The 7,770-nt window shown below is 45.4% G+C and overlaps 1 non-coding gene across 1 annotated transcript; it reads left to right on the top strand.

Moving 5' to 3' along the window:
* Positions 1-7,396: 7,396 nt before the first annotated feature.
* Positions 7,397-7,499, top strand: LOC115068532. Its single transcript, XR_003847880.1, has one exon. It is a non-coding gene; the product is annotated as a U6 spliceosomal RNA (small nuclear RNA).
* The last annotated feature ends 271 nt before the right edge of the window (positions 7,500-7,770 follow it).

Genomic DNA, 7,770 nt, shown 5'->3' with positions numbered 1-7,770 from the left:
GGGCCAGGACCAGAAGTGGTGCTCCTGGAGCCCAAGAAAGGGACTGGGTTGCTCTGGGTGAGAAGGGTCAGGAAGCAGTATTGGTTCCCCAGGTGTCTGGGGCCCCAAGACTAGGAGTGGCGCAGGGCTCAAACTAGGAGTATAGAACGGCGAGGGGGGGGATGGAAGGGTGAATGTGGCTTAGGGAGTCCCAGCGCAGAGAACTGCGCTGTAGACTTACCCCAAGAGGCCTGAGGATAGTAGTGCCGTTTTTTGGAGAGCTGCGCTGTAGACTTACCCCAAGAGGCCTGAGGATAGTAGTGCCGTTTTATTTTTAATTTTGAGACAAGGTCTCACTATGAAGCCCTAACTGGTCTGGAAATCCCTATGTAGACCAGGCTAGCCTCCAGCTCACAGTGATCCACCTGCCTCTACTCCCAAGTGCTGGGACTACAGGTGTGTGCTACCACACTCAGCTAACTTTCTGGTTTTAACAGCATCTTGTAGCCCAGCTGGCCTAAAATTTGAGTTTCTCTTGCCTCAGCCTCCTGAGTGCTAGGATTACAGGTGTGCACCATCATGTTTGGTTTAAAATGCCATTAGTGGCACTGCAGAGATGGCTCAGCAATTCAGAAGACCGGGTTTAACTCAGTACTCACATGACAGCTCACAACCATCTGTAACTCCAGTTTCCAGGAATCCAATCTCCTGTTCTGACCTCTGCAGGCACGGCACATAGGTGGTACACACACATGCAGGTAAAACACTCATACACATAAAATAAACACAAATCTTTAAAATATCATTAGTTTTTAAAAAATGTCTAAGTGTTGAAAGACAAACTTATTATTAAACAGAAATACTTTATTCAAGAATAGGGCAGTGGGGCATTTCAACAGCAGATGGTACTCAGGCTCCAAATGTAAGAGCAAACAGGGATTTATACCCAAAGGGCAGGATGAAGAGGGCAGGAGGTGGGGGAGTACTGAGGTCAGTGGTCAGGGGTTCTTGCTGAACTGTCCTAACAGAGTTCCTGCTGATATGTTAAGGGTTTTCCATATCAATGGTAGGGTATGAAGAACTCAATCAGGTATCAAGGGTAGAGAGATGACACAGCAAGAATTTTCACTGATGCTTCTTGCTGAGAAAGACAAGAACAGGATGAAGGCAAAGGTCCATGAGTTGTTGACAAAAAAGCTTGGTTAAGATGAGAGCTTTTGGGGGGCTGGAGAGATGGCTCAGCGGTTAAGAACACTGTTCTTGCAGAAGACCTGGGTTCAAATCCCAGCACCCACATGGCAGCTAACAACTGTTCATAACTCCAGTTCCAGGAGATCTGACAGCCTCTTCTGTCCTCCTCAGGCACTGCATGACACAGGTGCACTTACCTACATGCAGGCAATACATGCATACACATAAAATAAAATAAAATATTAAAAAAGAGAGAGCTTTTTGTTTTTGGGGGATTTTTTAAAAAAAGCTTTATTTTTTCTCAAAAGTTATGTATTTTGTGTTTCTATATGTGGGTATGTGCATGTGAGTGCAGGTGCCCAAGGAGGCCAGAAGAGGGCATCAGAGTACATGGAGTTAGATTTATAAGTGGTTGTAAGCCACCCAATGTGGGTGCTGGGAACCGAACTTGGGTCCTCTAGAAGAGCAGTACAGGCTATTCCTCTGTAACCCTGGGTGGCCTGAAACTCCCAGCAATCCTCCTGCCTCAGCCTCCCAAGTGCTGGGATTACAGGCTTGAGTCACTGTATCTGGCTAGGGAGAAAGTCTTTATCACAGGCCGATTATCTGATTATGTATTCTATACTGTGAACTCGCCCTTTTGATTCTTATTGGTGCAATTAAAAAAAAATTATAACCAGGACTGGTGGTGCATGCCTTTAATCCCAGCACTGAGGAGGCAGAGACAGGCAGATTTCTGTGAGTTCGAGCTCAGCCTGGTCTACATAGCAAGTTCCAGGCCTACCAGGGATGCAGTGAGACCCTGTCTCAAAAGACATTTATTATTATTGTGTATATATGATATGTGTGTGTGCGAGCACACATGTGCATACCTAGGTGCATGTGTAGTGGTCAGAAAACAACTTTATGGAGTCAGTTCTCTCATTCCACCTTTATGTGGGGTTCAGGGATTAACCTGCTGAGACATCTTGCCAGCCCTGGTATAATTTAACTTGTTCCTCTATCCCCATATATCCTTTGAACTGGAATTTAAGTCATGATGCTTAGTTAGATTCATGTGAATCACTTTTTATAAAAGATTTATTTTTATTTATGTGTGTGTGGGTGCCCATAGAGGCCAGAAGATGGCATTGGATTCCCTGGGGCTGGAATTATAGGCAACTGTGAGGCATTTGACATGGATGCTGGGAACCGAGGTTAATCACTTTTGGCAGGAATAATTGCATAGGTGGTGGTGATGGTGATGTGGTGATGTGTATTCCAATTTACCACATCAGGGATGTATAATCATTGATCACCTGGGTATGCTGTGGACCCCCAGCTCTCTCCACTGTAAAGAGAAATTTTCTCTTTGGTGATTTCCACATTATCTGCAGGTGATTCTTCAGCCCAATGTGACATTTTGTTCTTCAATAACCTTCCACACAATGTTTCTATTGACAGGTAATCTTTGCCCAAATCACGTATGTCATTGGGGGCTGCAAAGCAGTGATTTACAATTCCAATTCCAATTGTTTCTCTTATTTTTCAATCTTTTAATCAGCACTTATTAGTTACACATGATAATGGGTTTCATTATTGCATTGTCATACACACATGTAATGTATTTTCACACCCCGTACCCTCTCTTGTCCTTCGCCTACTGCTGATTCCTTTTCTCCACCCATCCTCATTCTACATTAATTAATTAATTAATTAATGATTAATTTATTTAGTGACCCAATGCATTTTATAAGGGTTACTACAGGAACACGGGTGAGAGTTTTTTTTAAAAAAATGTTTTATTTATTTTATATGTATGAGTATTATACCTGCATGTGTATAAGTGCACCCATGTTGTGCAATGCCTTCAGAGGTCAGAAGAAGGCCTCAGATTCCCCTGGAACTGGAGTTACAGACAGTTGTTAGTCACCTTGTTTCAGAAGAAGGCATCAGATTCCCCTGGAACTGGAGTTACAGACAGTTGTTAGTCACCTTGTAGGTGCTGGGAATCGAACCCAGGTTCTCTGTAAGAGCAGTCAGTGCTCTTAACCACTGAGCCATCTCTCCAGCCCCAGGTGAGAGTTTTTTACAGGACCATAGGCAGTTTACCGATGACCACACTCCTAAAGAAAATGTCTCTCTCTTCCCCAGCGTGCCTTAACTGCCTGTAGATCTTCAATAAGGAATAGGGGTTCGTAGGTCCCTCCCTCTCCTTGGCAGGACATAGGCAGGGCCCAATTAGTGATAAATTGCCAATAATCACCATTTAGGACCACCTTGGTCAGACCAGGGATATGACAAGAAAGCTCTTATATACTTCACCTGGAAGCTTCTTCAGGGACGAGAGAATGTGTAACGTCAAAATCTTGGAGCATCTCACAGCCACGGTGGATTGCTTTGGATTCTAGCTCCAGGTAGCAAAAGCTTAGTAGGAGTGGGAGAGAACTGCTGTGGATTTGTAACTTGGCCCAGGTAGTCTTTTATTATTTAATTTATCTTTATTAAAAAAATTTAAAAATCTGATTTATTATTTTTATTTTATGTGTATGAGTATATTGCCTGCATGTGTTTAAGTGCACTTGTGTTGTGCAATGTCCACGAAAGTCAGAAGAGGGCGTTGGAGCCCCTGGAACTGGAATTATAGATAGTTGTTAGCCACCATATGGGTGTCAGGAATAGGTCCTCTGCAAGAGCAGCCAGTGCTCTTAATCCCTGAGTCATCTCTCCAGATCCTGCCCTGCTCAGGTAGTCTTTATCACCCAGTGCCAAAGAAGAAAGGGGCACTGGCCAAGCCAGGGGCTGTCACTGCCTGGAAAAAGGAGCTCCCTTTTCTAATCTGCACAAAGGTGCCCCATGGACGAGCAGAAACCCTACCTGAGCAAAGTCTCTCCATTCTGAAACTGCTCCAGGTTCAAGGGTCAGTGACTATTATCTCTTAATAAGAAAAAGCTGCCTCTTCCTAACAGAAATCTCCAGTCGTGGTTATTAGCCTAGGTGTGCCCTGAAATATAGAAATAATTATATTTCTCTTCCCAGCTCAGGGTTACCCCAGTTTTCTGTTCCTGTTCTTAGGAGAGCCTTTTGCCCTTGACTCTTTTCCTTTCTCCACTTTGACCTCAGGGTCTAGGCAAGCCTCAGGCTATGTTTAGTAATGAGCTTTGATGCCAGGACCCTAACTCTCTGGCCTCTTCTCTCCCCCTTCCTCCTTCCTCCCTGGGTCTGTAAGAAGGGCCTACCTGAGCTGGTGAGGTGAGCTGTCCAGGGAGCCATGGGGTTGGGGGTGACATGAAAGGAAAGGGAAGAACAAATAGAAGCAGATGTTCCTGCAGCCCAGGCCCAGCCTAGGGAACAGCAGGAAATGGATGGCAGCCAATAAGGAGTGTCTCCAACCCTGGACTTCGGGATCCAGAAGCTGGCTTGGGCTTCTTGGTCCTCACCTCTCCACAGTGACCTGATTCCCTTCCCAGTGACTGGCCAGAGGTGCATTCTTCCCTTTTCTTCTTACAGGGCTACAAATCAAATGTAGCCACCCTCTGACTATCTGCACCAAAGAGCACCCTGCATTTTATGGGTGTGCATAAACAACTACCAGGTAGAGTGTAGTAGGTACAAAACAACATTCGTCACAGGGAAACATGGGGTCTTCCCCCATCTCCCCCTTGCAGGTTCTTAAGTGTCACAGATAAAAGAATTTAAAAATGGACACAGAAGGGACTCCCAAGATAGGAGAGTTAGGGAGGGAGAGCAAACAAAGGGGCAGGCAAGTTTGGAATCCCTGCAGCTGCCTGGAGGAAGGAGACAGAGGGGAGGGAAAAGGGAAAGTTACTCTGAGTTACAAGTCAGAAAAGGCTCAGCAAAGAGATCTTCAAACAACTGTGTTGAAAGAAGGCTTTGGGGCGTATAGGTGCTTATCTCGTTAAAGGGAAGGTTCCTTGCTGTTTATTTCATCCTCAAGTGCAGAAGCAGGAAGATCAGGAGTTCATGGCCATTCTTAGTTTGGGGCTACATAAGGCCCTGTCTCAGGTCTGGCATGGTGGCACATGCTTTTAATCCCAGCATTCAGAGACAGAGGCAGGCAAATCTTTATGAGTTTGAGGCCAGCCAGGCCTACATAGTGAGACCCTGTCTCAAAACAAAAGCAAAAGAATTATTGTGGGTTCCACACTGGGTTACTATTTGTAATGTTCAGTCCTTCCTTATTATAGTCAGATGAAACTGGGGATTGGGGGGAGAGCACTAGCTGTCACCTGCAGCGGCCTGAGGAGTTCCTCCCCTAAGGAGTCCCTCCCCTAGGGACCTCCTCTCAGGTAAAGCCATATCCTTGACTTCACAGCAGCCAAGAATTTCAGGAAGAGCCAGCATGAAACAGAGTTGGAGTTTGTTATTTTATTTGAGACAGGGTCTCATATATCCCAGGCTGTCATTAAACTTCTCTGTAGCTGAAGGTCACCTTGAATTTCTGATCCTCCTGCCTCCACATCTCAAGTGCTGGGATTATAGGCATGTATCACTGTGTCTGGCTTTATCCAGTGCTAGAGTTTGAACCCAGGACTGTGTATATCTAGGCAAGCTCTCTACCAAGTGAGCTACAGCCCCAGCCCCACAGTTAATTTTAAAAATTTATTATTCATAATTTTATGTGTATGAGTGTTATGCCTGCAGGTATGTAAGGGTACCTGTGTCATGCAGTGCCCATGGAGGACAGAAGAGGGCGTGGCAGACAAGTTGTCAGTCACCATGTAGGTGCTGGGATTCAAACCTGGGTCTTCTGCAAGAACGCTAGTGTTCTTAACCACTGAGCAAGCTCTCCAATGCCTAAATTTTATTTATTTCATGTGTATGAATGTTTTGCCTGTATGTTTATAAGTGCACCATATTCATGCAGTGCCAGGGGAGGCCAGAAGAGGGCATTGGATCCCCTGGAACTGGAGTTATAGGTGGTTGTTAGCTACCATGTTGATGCTGGAAACTGAACCATGGTCCTCTGCAAGAGCAGCCAGTGCTTTTAACTGCTAAGCCATCTTTCCAGCCTCACAGAGTTTATTAAAAGACATTTTTTTGGGGGGGAGGTCTTTTTGAGACACAGTCTCCCTATAGCCCTAGCTGACTTGAAACTCACTATGTAGACCAGGCTGACCTTGAACTCACAGAGATCCACCTTCTTCTGCCTCCTGAGTGCTGGGATTAAAGGTATGTGCCACCACACCCAGCATTAAAAACATTAAAAAAATATTTTATATGTTTGAGTGTATTCCGTGCATGTATGTAAGTGTACCTGTGTCGTGTGATGCCTGAAGAGATCAGAAGAGGGCATCAGATTCCCCTGGAACTGCAATTATGGACTGTTGTCGGCTGCCATGTGGGTGCTGGAAATCGAACCTGGGTCCTCTGCAAGAGCAGTCAGTGCTCTTAACCACTGAGCCATTTTGTCAGCCTCACAGAATTTATTTAAAAATGTTTTTAAAGATTTATTTTTAATTATGTGTATGTATGTGGGTATGTGCATGTGAGTGCAGGTGCCTGAGAAACCAGAAGCATTGGATTCCCTGGAACTGGAGTTACAAATGGTTGTGAGCTGCCTGAAATATGTGCTAGGAACGAAACTGGAAACATCTGCAAGAGTAGTACTGCTTTTACCCTCTGAGTCATCTCTCCTGGGCTGGAATTCTTGATTCTCAACTGGCATGAGGCTTAAACCAGACTCTGGAGTGAGAAACTCCTTTCCTCCCCACATACCCAGATTTTCCTTGTCTTTTCCTGTCTTAAAGCCTAGGTGTCAACTTCGCATCCTGTAAGTAGTCTACAGTCCCAGAAGTCAAGCTAGAGGAAACAGAAGCCTGGGTCCCACTGCCTTTAACTTCAGGGGTGTCCCTGGCAGGGGTTGCTTGTACCTGCTGGTTTGTTTCTTCCAGCCTAGGTCGCCCACCTTCTCTGGATGATCCTGGCCATAGATCCTCCCCTAACCTATGGCCTAGGAATGGGAGCGACCTCCTGCTGGTGTTAGTCTTGAGGTCATCTTGACCCTCTTTGGGAGTTTTGGTTGTTCTGTCCTGGCTAGCTTGATTTTCTAAAAGTGGGACTTGTAGACCTCCTTGGAAGGATGCCCAAAAAAGCCAACAGGAGGACGGAGATTTGGGTGCAAAATGTTGATTGTGGAAACGGGCTGGGTACTAAGTAGCAGCTTAGAGGGGAAGGGAAGCAGGATGTGGCAGAGAGAGAAGTTGAAATGAAATGCAGTTACAGTGTTTGCTTCAGCCGTGCATGTACTACATTGAGTGATGCAGAGAAGGTTAGCATGGCCCCTGTGCGAGGATAACATACAAATTTGTAAAGCTTTCTATATATGTACATATATATCTGAATATGTGTTTTGGGGGAATGGTCTTTTTTGAGACAGGGTCTCTCTGTAACCCCAGCAGGGCTGAACTTGCTATGTAGACCAGTCTGGCCTTGAACTCACAGAGATCCGCCTGCCTCTGCCTTCTGAGTGCTGGGGTTAAAGGCCCGTGCCACCATACCCAGCCAATGTACCATATTTTCTAGTATGTCTGTTATTTTATTTTTCCTTTTTCTTTTCTTTTCATCCTTTTGAGTCTCCCTGTAACTCCAGCTGGCCTG

The sequence above is a fragment of the Nannospalax galili genome, unplaced genomic scaffold (assembly GCF_000622305.1).
Source record: "Nannospalax galili isolate Female #2095 unplaced genomic scaffold, S.galili_v1.0 scaffold307, whole genome shotgun sequence".
NCBI lineage: Eukaryota > Metazoa > Chordata > Mammalia > Rodentia > Spalacidae > Nannospalax > Nannospalax galili.
This window is presented reverse-complemented; position numbering and strand designations above follow the sequence as displayed.